The sequence below is a fragment of the Protopterus annectens genome, chromosome 9.part0 (genome assembly GCF_019279795.1).
Source record: "Protopterus annectens isolate FY-2018-M chromosome 9.part0, PAN1.0, whole genome shotgun sequence".
Classification (NCBI taxonomy): Eukaryota; Metazoa; Chordata; order Ceratodontiformes; family Protopteridae; genus Protopterus; species Protopterus annectens.
Genome location: NC_056743.1, coordinates 319309248 through 319323625, shown reverse-complemented (window position 1 = coordinate 319323625; position 14378 = coordinate 319309248). Strand labels below are relative to the sequence as shown.

The following is a 14378-nucleotide window of genomic DNA, read 5'->3' as shown; positions in this document are numbered from 1 at the left end:
AATTTTTCTGGGTAATGAATTTGTTCAGGTCACTGGCATGAGGTCTTTTGCTTTTCTTGGGAAATAAAAACTTGGAGAATTATCTGGGTCCTTTCTGATCTGGTTAAGACTTCTTGGTTATAGACAGACAATTAACCCCAGACTGCCTCCCAAGAAGGACAATCAGACAATTTCCTAGGGATAACACTGCTATTCATATGGTGAAGGACTGTAGTATCCTCGGTTTTGCTGGGAATGTTTTTCTCTTAGGGAGTGTCACTTCTTGAAATGATTACGACCAAGCTGGCTCATTACAGATTTCTGATTTCTTTTTTGTTATTGACGAAGCTGCCAACCATAACTACAGCACACCATCACGTTCTAAAAATTGACACTGGGGACTGTAAAACTTCAGACATCAGTAAAGGTACTCCCAGCTCTCTCGTAACCCACAACTTTTTTTAATCACTATAGGACCAAATGCAATGGCTTCGTTACCTGAATCCAATCAACCCATTAATTCCACATTAGCAAGAACTGAGAATCCCTAACTGAGGCAAAAGTTGTACAGCCCATTTGTTCCTACTTGGGAATCCCCAATGAAGTCAAAAGTGAGATTATATTCAAAGAACCAGTCACTGACTGAGAAATAGAAGTTACATACTTGTCATAATGCTGGATCCTAATCATCCCTAGTCTGTCCGCTGCCATTTATAGGACTTTGTCACCAGGCAGATCTGATTTGGCAATTTTTTTGCTTCAACAAGTGCTCAGGCTTGAGCTCCTTCCCTACTCCAAACATGCTCTGACAAGACACACACAAACTGAGTGCTGTAAACACTAGACGAGCTTCAAGGTAGGTATACTAGGACTGCCCAGGGAAGAAAAACTGAATTTGTTAAAGGAACAATAAATAAGTTTGCCAAAGAAGATGGAGTAGGGATGATAAGGATCCAGCATTATGGTAAATAACTTCAGTATCCTGTATCATCCCGTTCATCCACTTTTGATTACGAGGCAAACTCCCAAGCTACCTGTGTTCCAGGGTTGAATCATGACAGGATGCCTTTCAGGATGGCAACTCCAAAGAAAGATCTGGATAAACAGATAATATATTGATGTTTAGGAAAGGTATGCAATATAGACCATGTTTGCTGTCATACAAATTTCATACACTGAAGAATTCTTGAAGTTCTATAGTTGAATGAGCTTTTTGGCTTTGCTGGTTAGGTATTTTTTGATTGGTACAGAAAGATTATGCAGACTAAAAGACATCTGGACAATGTTATTGTTGATACCCTGTGCAACAATTTACAGGGTATGAATGAGATGAACTGAGAATCTTTCCAGATTGTCTTAGTGGAATGCAAATAAAAACTCAACTGTATGTGAACATCCAATTGTGATGCAGGTAATCACTTTTATTGGAGAGGTTTGTTAAGAAGACCAGAAGGTGTATATTTGGATTGATGCTTAATTCCAAGGCTACTTGGGACATGAAAGATGTATTAGCTCTGAGCAATAGTCAATCTTTAAAAAAAAAAACAAGACAAGGGAGCAAAGTCAAGACAAGGGAGCAAAGTGGCTATGGCCACTCATGTCTGAAATGAAGACAAAGTGGAGACACTGGGATTTCTTAAACCAAAGTATTCTATCAGGATTACATTTGACTGACTCAGTAATACCGGACTCCTGCCATTCCCTCCCTGCTACCAGGTCCATCACATGGTCAGTGGGGAGGGAGGGGTACCATCCAGGATGTACAGGAGGGCAAATCTTAAGACCTTAAAATGCACCTCGCCTGGGGAAAGGTAGGGGGGTGCTGTAGGTCAGGGACCTCTGCTGCATTACTTCTAGAATTTCACCAAACTTGGTGTCCTCTGGAGGGGACTGTTGTGAACCTTCCCCTTTCATTAAGGCGAGTGTCAGGGGTGAGGAACTCCACTGGGGAAGTCACTGTGCCACTTTTTCAATGTGTATTTTCTGTATGGATCTAGTGGGGAGTCATCCGTTTCTCTAGAAAACTCAGGATGAGACTCCTAAGAAGGCTACAAAAGACTTCAGTCCTGCTCTGTTCTTGGGAAGCATTATGAGATGACAGAAGCAAATTGATGAGTGCCTAAGGGTGAGTCAGAGATCACTGCAGCATCTCCAGCCTTTTCAAAGGTGCAGGCACTCAAACTCTCAGTGATGTTGAAGGTTGACCTAGAATCTGCTGGCACCGAAGTTCTTCAAGTTGGTAACATTTTAGTCCTCACCAAAGTGGACAGCAACAGCACAAAGAGCAGTAGCATCAATGCTAACAAAACTGATTATTCTGAAATGGAGATCAGAGTCAAAACCTTGAACATTGAAGATCCCTTTACCACGAATGCCACTGAACAAGCAGGAACCAAAGACTGCTGCACAGACTCCTACTCTGACACACTGAGTTGATGGAGTTACATCGATCATGGTCAGCACCACAGGATCCAAACCTGTCAAAGCCAGCCTGAGAAGCTAACAAATGATGACTCAAAATGTCCGGTACTGAAACATGAAATGAAAGGAGGAGCTTGTCTGGGAGACGCTGGCCCAACCGCATATATCCTAAATACAGAGGAATACGAGATGACACCAATTTTAATTTGCACCTTCGGAATGGTCTTCATCATCCTGTACAATCAAATTCTGAGGGGCTCCAGAAGGACCCAGTAGACCTCATGGAAAAGGCAGAGGGGGAATGTAAAGGAAGCAATCTGAAAAAAGAGCTTTTCAAATTTCTTTTGTAAGAATGACTGGAGATTGTTTCAGTGCAGGAAGGACATGACCTGGTACTGGAGATAGTGGTAGTACAGACGAAATCAATGCCAAAGGCACCTGCAAGGGGTCAGCGGAAGGAGTGTTTGTAAAGGAAGATTGTCTTGACTCCTTGGTCTTCCTTTTCCGCTATTCCTCTTCTTTCTATTTCTCTCACTCAGCCTTATCCTTTTTAAATATATTCCATTCTTTTTTTTTTGTCTTGCTCAGAAAAAGAATAGGGAAGCAAACCTTTCAAAATCAAATTATTCCTCCACGCCTGAAGACAGCACAGGCCAAAGTCTTTGCAAATTTTTCAGCCAGCCTGGTATCCTGAGGCAGGATACTATGCTCAGAGTGGCCACATTTCTTTAATCCCTTATCCAATGTGAAGATAGAAACCCTACCACAGCAGAAATAACACCAACAAAAACAATTTCAAAATTACAGTTTAAGCACAACAATAAAGATTGTTACAAGGACTGTAGCAGCAAAATGTAACTATATCTTTCTGATATCCAAAATACTGTGAACGAAAGAAAGAAAATCAGACACAAGGCCACTGCTCCTCTCACTGGAAGTGAGGAAAAACCAAAAGAAAACATTTTTAACAACCAAGATTAAGATCTGGAGGGAGGGAGGGGGAAAATGACAGAAATCTGACTGAATTACAGATAAGGGAGCTACAAAAATGGTCAAAAAAGAATAAACTTATCTTCAGCAATGGTTCAGAAGTCTTATTTCTTGAGAAAAAACAAGATATGAAAAAGGTGACAAAATGCAGGATTGGAGAAGGGAAATATCTCGAGCTTGCATCCCTGGTGAAATGAGAATTCACTGGCTCAGATCTGATTGACAGCAAACATAATTGCATGTGGATAAATAATATGACAAACGATCATAACTGAGGTCATGACTCAGCAACTTTTCTACAGAGTTGACCAACTCATCTACAAGTTCATGCAACAATCTTAGGATACGAGAAAAACACTTTACCACCCTAATTATAAAGGTTGAGGGCACACAAATTTGCTTCCTAAAACAACCCAATGAACTGTATGCCTAAGCACGGGGACAGATTCACAGGATTCTGGAGCATGGGAGCTTTCTTCAGGGATGTCAGTGAAACATGGTCAAATCAGTGGACGTAACCTCATTAATTCCAACCCTTGGGAAGCTGAAAGACAATGACGCCATATCATCGATCTCTCTCTCCAAACCTTACTGTTAACAAAACTGACCATCTTGTCAGTAGAAAGAAACAACCCAGGAAGATGCTACAAAACACTAGAATGCTGCATGCAGGATCTTTTACAGGGATGATGTGGGGTCTGTGGGTCATCTCTCCAGTATCTTTACAAATTTAAGGTCACCGGGAGGAGGAACAAGCTCTTAATCTCCAGTACCTAATATGGTACAAGGGACTCAAGTGAGAAATCATTCTGCTTCCCTTCACACAAATGCTTCTTGCCCCCCTTGGCATGGAGGATTCTCAACAGGAGAATGAAGAAAAGTACAGTTTTGTACCTACCATAAATGTAGATGTTCGAGTGTTCACCCTGCTGCAGTCATCACACTTGGGTTATCCTGTCGGCCTGAATTCCAAAGTCTTGGTCAGGCGTCGGTTGCTGTCGCTTCTTCCCTGACGTCAGTGCGCCAGGGATATATAAGAGGTATCCAACGCCTTTTTCTTCAGTTTTTCTTGCCCCAGATGTCAGGTGCCCCCAATTGGTAGGCAAAATATATACATCTATATAGCTAGATAAAAATAAAATAATACCTTTAGGCACAAGCAAATACACCCCAGAGGTTGTATAGGATAGATTGGTATAGATAAGTTCAGCTAGTTCAGAGGGGATGGAGGGAGGGTAACCTGGACTGCAGCAGGGTGAACACTCGAATACCTACATTTATGGTAGGTACAAAACTGTACTATGTTCATCGTGTTACCCTGCTGCAGTCATCACACTTGGGTTGAATCCCAAAGCTAAGGATGGGAGGTGGAGTTAAACAGGGTTAGAAGAAGCTAGTAGGCCCTGCAAAACTGCAGTGGCAAAACCAGCTCTAGTCTTAGAATACAGAGGTAAGTGATAGTGTTTGGTGAAGGTGTGCACTGAACTCCAAGTTGCAGCTTCCAGAATATCCTTGGTTGGCACTCCCCTGAGAAAGGCTGCTGATGTAGCTCTAGCCCTGGTGGAGTGGGACCTAATGTTAGCAGGTACCGGTTTCCCATGATGCGTGTAGCAGAAATGTATGCAAAGCCCTATCCATTTAGAAATGGTCTGTTTTGAGATAGCTTTTCCTTGTGATCCTGTAGCATAGGCTACAAAGAGCTGGTCAGTTTTTCTGAAAGCCTTAGTTTTATCCAAGTAGTATTGCAATTGCCTGTGAATGTCCAAAGAGTGCAGGAGTATTTCTCCTTTGTTCTGGGGATTTGGGAAAAAGGTGAGCAAATGAACAGTTTGGTTTAGGGCCACACTGGATACCACCTTTGGCATAAAGGAAGGGTTAGTTCGTAGAGAGACTCTGTCTTGATGAAAAATGAGGAAAGGCTCCACTGCGATTAGTGCCTGTAGCTCTGAGACTCTTCTAGCTGAGGTTATTGCTAGTAGCAGGGCGGTTTTCCATGAAAGAAATTTTAAATCAGCTGAAAAAGCTGGTTCAAAGGTCAGCAGTGTAAGCTTTTCCAGAACAAAGTTGAGATCCCAAGTAGGTGTTGGTGCTCTCCTTGGCGGTCTTATGTTCTTAGCCCCTCTGAGGCACTGTCTTAGGAGTGGATGTGAGAATAAAGGAGGATCAGTGTTGTAATGAGCTGAAATTGCTGAGGCGTGGATCTTAATAGATGAAAAGGAAAGTCCTTTGTGCAACATCTCAGTTAAATATTGCAGAATCTGAGGAATGTTTGGATCAAGGGGATTTTGGCCTTTAGCCTGGTTCCAGGCGCAAAATCTTTTCCATTTGTCTGAATAGGTTTTCCTGGTGCTGGGCCTCCTGGCCTCCAGAATGACATCCATAACAGCTTTGGATAGAGGTGTTGGCTGGTTGTTTAGGTAATTTGCCATGCAGCCAGGTTTAAAGTCTTGAGCTGGCTGTGCAGAATATGACTGTCTCGTTGGGTGAGCAGGTGAGGAATTTGAGGTAAAATCCATGGTGGGCCGTGGGCCATGTTTCTTAGAATTGGATACCAATGCTGGCGTGGCCAGTCTGGTGCAATGAGCATCATTTGTGGCCTCTCTAATCTGACTTTCAGCAGTACCTTTGCTAGAAGAGGCAGTGGAGGAAAGGCATACACTGTTAATGTTTTCCAACTGAATGAGAGGGCGTCCACTTTCCAAGCTTGTGGATGGAATGTCCTTGTGCAAAATCTTTGAAGTTGGTAGTTTTGGGGGCTTGCAAACAGATCTATATCTGGGCGTCCCCATGTTTGAGTTATCATTGCAAATACTTGTGGATCTAGTTTCCACTCGTGTGGATCCATAATGTTTCTGCTTAGGTCGTCTGGCAATGTGTTTTTCTTTCCTGGCAGGAATTGTGCTTGTAACTGAACCTGGTAAGACAGTGCAGTGTTCCACAAGGTCATTGCTTGCCTGCATAGAGGGTAGGAATGTGTGCCCCCTTGCTTGTTTATGTACCACATTACTGTGGTATTGTCCATCTTTATTATTAGTTGTCCTGGGTGTAAGAGGTCCTTGAAAGCTGTTAAGGCATTCTGTACTGCTAGCATTTCTTTTTGATTGATATGCAGATGCCTCTGATCTGTAGTCCATTTGCCCTGAATGCACTGTCCTGCCATGTGTGCTCCCTAGACATAGTCCAATGCATCCATTGTCATAGTTTGCCTGGCTGTGAGTAAGGTGAAAGGCTGACCCTTGTTAAGGTGACATGCTTGTGCCCACCATAGAAACTCCTGTTGAAGGCAGGGAATGAGTGGTATCATTGTTTCCAAGTTGTGGCTGTGCTGAGTCCATACGCTCTTCAGGTACCATTGTAATTTCCTCATAAGTAGTTTTGCAAATGGTATTATTAGTATGCAAGATGCCATGAATCCCAAGGCCTGCAGAATTTTTCTTGCAGGGAGATGAGTCTTTGTTGCCATTATTTTGAAATATTGAGTCAGCTGTTGTTGCTTGTCTGGCGTGAGATAAGCCATCTGGGCCATTGTATTCAAGCTGGCACCCAGGAATATTATGTTTTGTGAGGGCACTAGTTTTGATTTCTTTTCATTTACTGTGTACCCTAGGCAACTTAGAAGGTGTTTGACAAATGCCAGATGCTTTAAAAGAATGTCCTTGCTTTCTGCTTGAATAAGGCAGTCGTCCAGGTATGGGTATATTTGAATTCCTCTTTGTCTGCAGTATGCAATTACTGGTGCCAGGCATTTTGTGAAGACCCTGGGTGCAGTAGTTAAGCCAAAGGGCAGTGCAGAGAATTGATAATGCGTTCAACCTGCAATGAAGCGGAGGTATCTTCTGCAATTTTGTCTGATAGGGACATGCAGGTATGCCTCCTTGAGGTCCAACGTTACTAGCCAAGCATTCTTGCCCAGCACAGGAAGAAGCTACTGTAGTGTTAGCATCTTGAATTTTGGTACTTGCAGATAGGTGTTCAGAATTGAAAGATCCAGAATGGGTCTCCATGCTTTGTCCTTTCTTGGGACTAGAAAGAGTCTTGAGTAAAATCCTTGTCCTTGCTCCTGTGTGGGTACTTGCTGAATGGCTCTCATGTCCATGAGAGCTGTAATTTGTTTTTGTGCCTCTGTCCATTGATTTGGTGGCAGGTTTGGCATTCCTTTTATCCTTGGTAAGGTATGAAAGTGGAATCTGTATTCTTGAGTGACAATGTTTAGGACCCATTTGTCTTTTGTGATGATGTGCCAGTTGTCTGCAAAAAATGCTAACTTTCCTCCCAAGAGAGCTGCCAGGAGAGATTTGCTTGGTAGTTTGAGGACTGAGTCATTGTGTTTGTCTTCTGCCAGCTTGGGGCCTGTCTTCTCCTCCTTTCTGGGTAGCAGTACCCCATTGGCGAGGTTTGTAAAGTCCTTGTGACTGACCTCTGCCCCTTGGGCATCTGTATTTGCCCCTCTGTGATCTGTCAGAAGCTAGAAAGGACCAGTTTTCTGTTGGCCAATTTCTGCTGAAACGAGGGGGTTGTACCTGCAAAAAATCCTTGACCGTCTGCATAGACTTTGCCTTATCCTCCATTTTCTTTAAAACCTCTTCTGCTTTGACACCAAATAATACATCCTGCTGTAAAGGTGCATCCAATAATTTTGCTTTAACATGATCAGGAAGGGTTTGTTCTTTTAACCAAGCATGTCTACGTATGACAGAGCCAGTAACAGCTGCTCTACAGGAAGCTTCCAACGAATCAAATCCGCATTGTAAAGTATGTTTGCCCACCTGTTCAGCTGCATGCAACAGATCCTGCATTTCCTTGAATTCAGACTGTTCAGTATGTGTGCTCATTTTTTGTTTTAATTGAGACATTAGGAATTGCTGATATTTCAGCATGTGAAACTGAATTTAATGCTCTCTTAGTCAGAGTTGCTGAGGTGTATATTTTCTTTCCCCATCTATCTAGGGCTCTGGAATCCCTTTCAGAGGGCACAGGACTTTTAGCCATAGAAGCTTTAGCTCCCTTAGGACCATGGGAAATTGTTTCTGGGTCAGCCACAGGGCTTTTATAAAGGAATTTGTGTGAGTCAGGTACTCTGTAGTATCTGTCTGGTTTGGCTGGAGCAGGAGGTAGAGAGTCTGGATTTAAACTAGACTCCAAGTAAACATCATCCACAATATCTAAAACTGGAGGGATAGCAAGAGGTCTGTGCTGGGGTAGTAAAAGGAACTCTCGGAGCCTTTTCTTAGAATCAGAGTAGTCCTGGCCTTCCTAGTGGAAATGTTCCCTCATGGTATGTAAAGTTTCCCCAAAGGAGAAGTCTTCAGGGGGAGATGCTGAGGGAATAGAGTCTTCAGCATCGGAGTCTTCATAAGGTGGAAAAGTGTAATCCTGTTGCACAGAAGAATCTGAGGAAATAGAAACCTGGTCAGAGGAAGCATAATCCTCCTCTTGTCTTGGTCTTTTAACAGGAGGGGGATGGGAACCCCTGATTAGGGTAATCAAATCTTCATCCATCTTAAGCATCTGTTTCTTAGGCATGGGGCCTTGAACTGTAGACTGATGTACAGTCTTCTTAGGTTTTAAAGGAGTTTTAAGCCTAGCATAAGATTTAATGGTGAGTGTAGTCGGTCTGAAGACACCTTCTGCAACTGAAGGTGTTTCCACTGCACCGGGGTCTACTTCTGCTCCAGTGTCGGAAGATGGCTGCGTCAGCCTAGTAGACTCCGCTTGAGAATCTGCAGCTGTCTGGGGTTCCAGTTATGCGGTCGTCAGGGGCTGCGTAGGCCCCTCACTGAAAACCGGAGAACCGGCGACAGGCCCAGCAGAGGCCTCGGAGTCTGGCTTGTTCCTAGGCTGCCTGTCCTTATTCTTGCGTTTTTTATGTATGCCGGTCATCGGCTGCTCCGACGGCATGATATAATTAAATTTCCTACCAAAGTAATGTTGTGTGAAGTCAAAACGGCGCTTGATAGTTCGTTTATTAAACCTAGCACAAAACCGACAACCTGTGACGTCGTGGTCTGGGCGTAGGCAAGGAATACAATAGGAATGGAAGTCCTTATGAGGTATTTGCTTCCCACAAGAAATGCAATTGTTAACTTTTTCTGACATCGGACTGAGGCAAGAAAAGGTCCCCCAACAGGGTACTTAGCTTTATTGAAGACTTCGGACTGAAATTCGAATCGAAAATCTCAGGTGTCATCCAACCGGCACTTGCGAACTGCTTCTGCTCCGGGCACCGCGCGGCAAGAAAGACTGAAGAAAAAGGCGTCGGATGCCTCTTGTATACCCCTGGCGCACTGACGTCGGGGAAGAAGCGATAGCAACCGACGCCGGACCAAGACTTTGGAATTCAGGCCGACTGCGGGACAGCCTGACGGCAGGATAACCCAAGTGTGATGACTGCAGCAGGGTAACACGATGAACATTGACAGTCATGTATTTAGGATAACACTGGATCCTTTCATCTTCCTAAGTCCAATACTACTTGCCAGTCCTCGAGACACTTTTCAGATACAAGCTAAGAAAAATTATGCTCCAGCCTTGCACTCCTTTAAATTTTTCATTCTCATAATGCAATAAAAGGTGAAACTTCCCTGAAGAGAGAGAGAGTTTTCTGTCCAAAGGTACAAAGAAAAGTACAGTTTTGTACCTACCATAAATGTAGATGTCCGATAGATATGCAACTGCAGTCATAACATATGGGTTGTCCTGCCTCAGGCAGCCCTCGGTCGGCCAGATTCCAAAGTCTGGGTCCGACGTCGGCTGATGTCGCATTTCTCTCCGACGTCAGAGCGGCTGGAGTACATAAGCATCAGCTGACGCCATTTTCTTCAGTGTTTCTTGCCCCAGATGCCAGGTGCCCTCCAAGGAAGGCTGAAATCAAATTGGAAGACAAAAACAGGATTCCAGACAAATAAATGAGCAATAAACAGATATCATAACAGATATCCCCAGCTAAGAAAAACAGGGATAGGAGTGGACCCTAGGCATAGAGGGGTATGGAGGGAGGGAAAATCCGACTGCAGTTGCATATCTATCGGACATCTACATTTATGGTAGGTACAAAACTGTACTATGTCCTTCAAGAATGCAACTGCAGTCATAACATATGGGTAGAATACCATAGCTTAGCTGGGGGAGGAGGAATGCTCTAGGAAAAAGATGGTGTGGCAATCAAACCCTGCAGGACTGCCAAAGCAAAGCCTGCTCTGGATCTGGAGTATAGAGGGAGATTGTAGTGTTTGGAGAATGTATGCACGGAGCTCCATGTAGCAGCTTCTAGAATGTCCTTAGTAGGCACCCCTCTTAAGAATGCTGTAGAGGTGGCTGTAGCTCTGGTGGAATGTGGTCTGACATTGGCTGGAACAGTCTTTCCATGAAAGGAATAACAGAATCTGATGCAATGTCCAATCCATTTTGAAATAGTCTGTTTTGAAATTCCTTTTCCTTGGACTGCAGGGGCGTAAGCTACAAAAAGTTGTTCAGACTTTCTACTGGTCTTGGTTCTGTCCAGGTAGTATCGAAGTTGTCTGTGAATGTCCAAGGTATGTAACAGTCTTTCCCCCTTATTCTCAGGATTGGGGAAGAAAGCAGGCAGATGAATAGCTTGATTTAAAGAAACTCTAGATACCACCTTTGGCATAAAAGTAGGGTTGGTCCTTAATGAAACCCTGTCTCTGTGGAAAATTATGAACGGTGGTATTGCCATTAGGGCCTGTAGTTCCGAAACCCTTCTTGCTGAGGTAATTGCCAACAGGAAAGCTGTCTTCCATGAGAGAAATTGCAAGTCAACTGAAGCTGCTGGCTCAAATGGAGGTAGAGTCAGTTTTTCTAGGACAAAATTGAGGCCCCAGGCTGGTACTGGGGCCTTTCTTGGTGGCTTAATGTTCTTGATTCCCCTGAGGAATTGCCTTAGCAAAGGATGTGAAAAGACAGGCGGATCAGTGTTATATCTAGCTGAAATAGCTGATGCATGTATCTTTATGGAAGAATATGAGAGACCATTCTTTAGCATATCTGCCAAATATTCCAGGATGAGTGGGATGTTCAATAATGATGCATCATGTCCCTTGCTGGTATTCCAAATGCTGAATCTCTTCCATTTTGCTAAGTAAACCCTTCTGGTGGATGGTCTGCGAGCCTCTGTTAGTATCTGCTGAACTTCCTTGGAGAGAGATAGGTTGAGGTTATTCATGAGATCTCCCAGGCTGTTAGCTGCAGTGTCTGAAGGTTTGGATGCACTGTTTTGAAGTTGTGTTGAGTCAAAAGTAGAGGCCATTGGGGAAGGGCCCACTTCTTGGAGTGACATATGCTCCGTAGTAGTGGATACCAGTGTTGTCTTGGTCAGTCCGGAGCTATTAGTATCCCCTTGGGTCTCTCTGCTTTGATCTTAGTAATAGAGGTCATCAGTGGCAGAGGTGGGAATGCATAGATTTTTAGGAAGTTCCAGCTGAATGAGACAGCATCTATTTTCCAAGCTTGTGGATGGTATGTCCTTGAGCAGAATTTTTGTAGATGATGGTTGAGGTGAGAGGCAAATAGGTCTACTTCTGGCCTGCCCCATGTTGAAGTGAGCTGTGTGAAGATCTTCGGATGTAACCTCCACTCGTGTGGATCTGTGAAATTCCTGCTTAGGCTGTCCGCCAGCACATTGTCTTTGCCTGGAACAAACTGGGATTGTAACTGAATGTTTAGGCTCAGTGATTTTTCCCAAAGATGCATTGTCAGTCTGCAAAGGGGGTAAGAATGGGTGCCCCCTTGCTTGTTTATATACCACATCACAGTGGTGTTGTCTGTCCGTATCAGTAAATGGCCTTGTTGAAGTTGGTGTTGAAAGGCCTCGATGACATGGATTACTGCCAGCATTTCCTTTTGGTTTATGTGCAGATGTGTTTCCTTTGGAGACCATTGTCCTTGTATACACCTGCCTTCCATGTGCCCCGCCTATCCAAGGTCTGAGGCGTCTGTGGTCATGGTCTGTGTTATCTGTGGTTTTTTGAATGACATACCTGTGTTTGCCTGGCTTACCGAGGCCCACCATAGGAATTCCTTTTGTAGGCATGGAATGAGCGGTATGGTTGTCTCTAAGTTGTTGCTGTGTTGAGACCATAGGCTTTTTAGGTACCATTGTAGCTTTCTCATGTGTAGTCTTGCTAATGGAACCAGGAGAATGCAGAATGCCATGTAACCCAGGGCCTGTAGGAATCTCCTTGCAGTCATCTGGGTAAGTTTTGCCAAACCTTTGAAATAATGAGTTAACTTCCCTTGCTTGTCTTCTGTTTGGTAAGCCATTTGAGAGGCTGTATCTAATTTGGCTCCTCAGAAGATTATTTGCTGGGATGGCTGAAGTCTTGACTTTTGGAAGTTGACTGTGTATCCCAGAGCTTGAAGTAATCGTATGACATAGTCCAAGTTTTTTGTCAACATCAATTTGTCGTCCGCTTGTATGAGGCAGTCGTCCAGGTACGGGTAAATCTGGATCCCCTGGAGCCTGCAATGAGCAATTACTGAAGCCAGGCATTTTGTGAATACTCTGGGTGCAGTAGATAAGCCAAATGGCAATGCTGAGAATTGATAATGCTCTGGCCCTGCAAGAAATCTGAGGTATCTTCTGCAGCTGTGTCTGATAGGGACATGCAGGTATGCCTCCTTGAGGTCCAGAGTAATCAGCCAAGACCCCTTGCCCAGCATGGGAAGGAGTTGCTGTAGAGTCAGCATTTTGAACTTTGGTACTATGAGAAAGGTGTTTAATGCGGACAAATCCAGTATTGGTCTCCATTGAGATTCTTTTCTTGGAACAAGGAACAGTCTTGAGTAAAACCCCTGGCCTTGTTCTTGCTGTGGAACTCTTTCTATTGCTTTCATCCGAGTCAGCAGAGATTTGCTTGATAGCCTCTGCCCTCTGGTTTTGTGGTAGGTTTGGCATGCCTTGTTTTCTTGGTAAGGTATGAAAATGGAACCTGTAACCTCGGTCTATAATGTCCAAAATCCATTTGTCCTTTGTCAGTCTGTGCCAATTGTCTGCAAACAGAGATAATTTCCCGCCCAAGGGAGCTTCTATTTGATCCCTGGTAGGCGGAAGTAGAGGAAAGTCATTGAGATTGTGGCTGTGGGGCAGGTGAAACCCCTGTGTCACTTCTTTGGTTTGCTGGCTGCCATTGTCGTCCCCTGTAAGGACCTCTGTAATGTCCTCTTCCTCGGCCATGTCTGTTTTTACCCCTTTGAAATTTTTCAGGATTAGGAAAGGGCCAGTTTTTTGAAGGCCAATTCCTACTGAATCTGGAGGGTTGAACCTGGAGGAAATCTTTTACCGTCTGAACTGATTTTGCTTTTTCCTCGATGGACTTCAACACATCCTTAGCATTAGCACCAAAAAGCTTGTTCTTTTCCAAAGGGGCATCCAGAAGTTTTGCCTTTACATGATCTGGTAGAGGTTGATCTTTTAACCATGCATGTCTACAAATCATTGCTCCTGTCATAGCTGCCCTACATGTAGCTTCCAGTGCATCATATCCACACTGCAGGAAGTGATTGCTTACTTGCTGAGAGTTATGTACAGCTTCCTGCAAAGGCTTCCTGTCTAAAGGATCAGGAGAGGCCAATGTTTTCTGTAAATCTTCTAACAGGAAATCCTGAAATTGTAACATATGAAAAAGGCAATTCAAAGCTCTCATAAAGTAGTGGAGGTGTAAACCTTTTTACCCCATCTCTCTAATGACCTAGCTTCCCTGTTGGAGGGCAAAAGATTTTTAGAGGTGGAAGCTGAAACACCTTTAGGTCCCTGAGAAATAGTTTCCAAATCAGCAGTATGGGCCCTGAATAAATGGGAATGTGTTTCTGGGACCCTGTAATACCTGTCTGGCTTGGCTGGGGCAGGAGGAAGAGAGTCGAGGGTAACACTAGAGTCAGAATATAAATCATCCAAAACATCAAGCACAGGAGGAATAGCCAAGGGCCTGTGCTGGGGCTTTTTAAGGAAAGTTCAAAGGCGCTTTCTGGAA

General features: G+C 43.9%; 1 protein-coding gene across 1 annotated transcript in view; it reads right to left on the bottom strand.

Annotated features, from left to right (window-relative positions):
• The window catches only part of ZZEF1 (zinc finger ZZ-type and EF-hand domain containing 1), a gene marked incomplete in the record, with an annotated part of 3903331 nt that overhangs the window by 3262956 nt on the left and 625997 nt on the right, over nucleotides 1–14378 (bottom strand).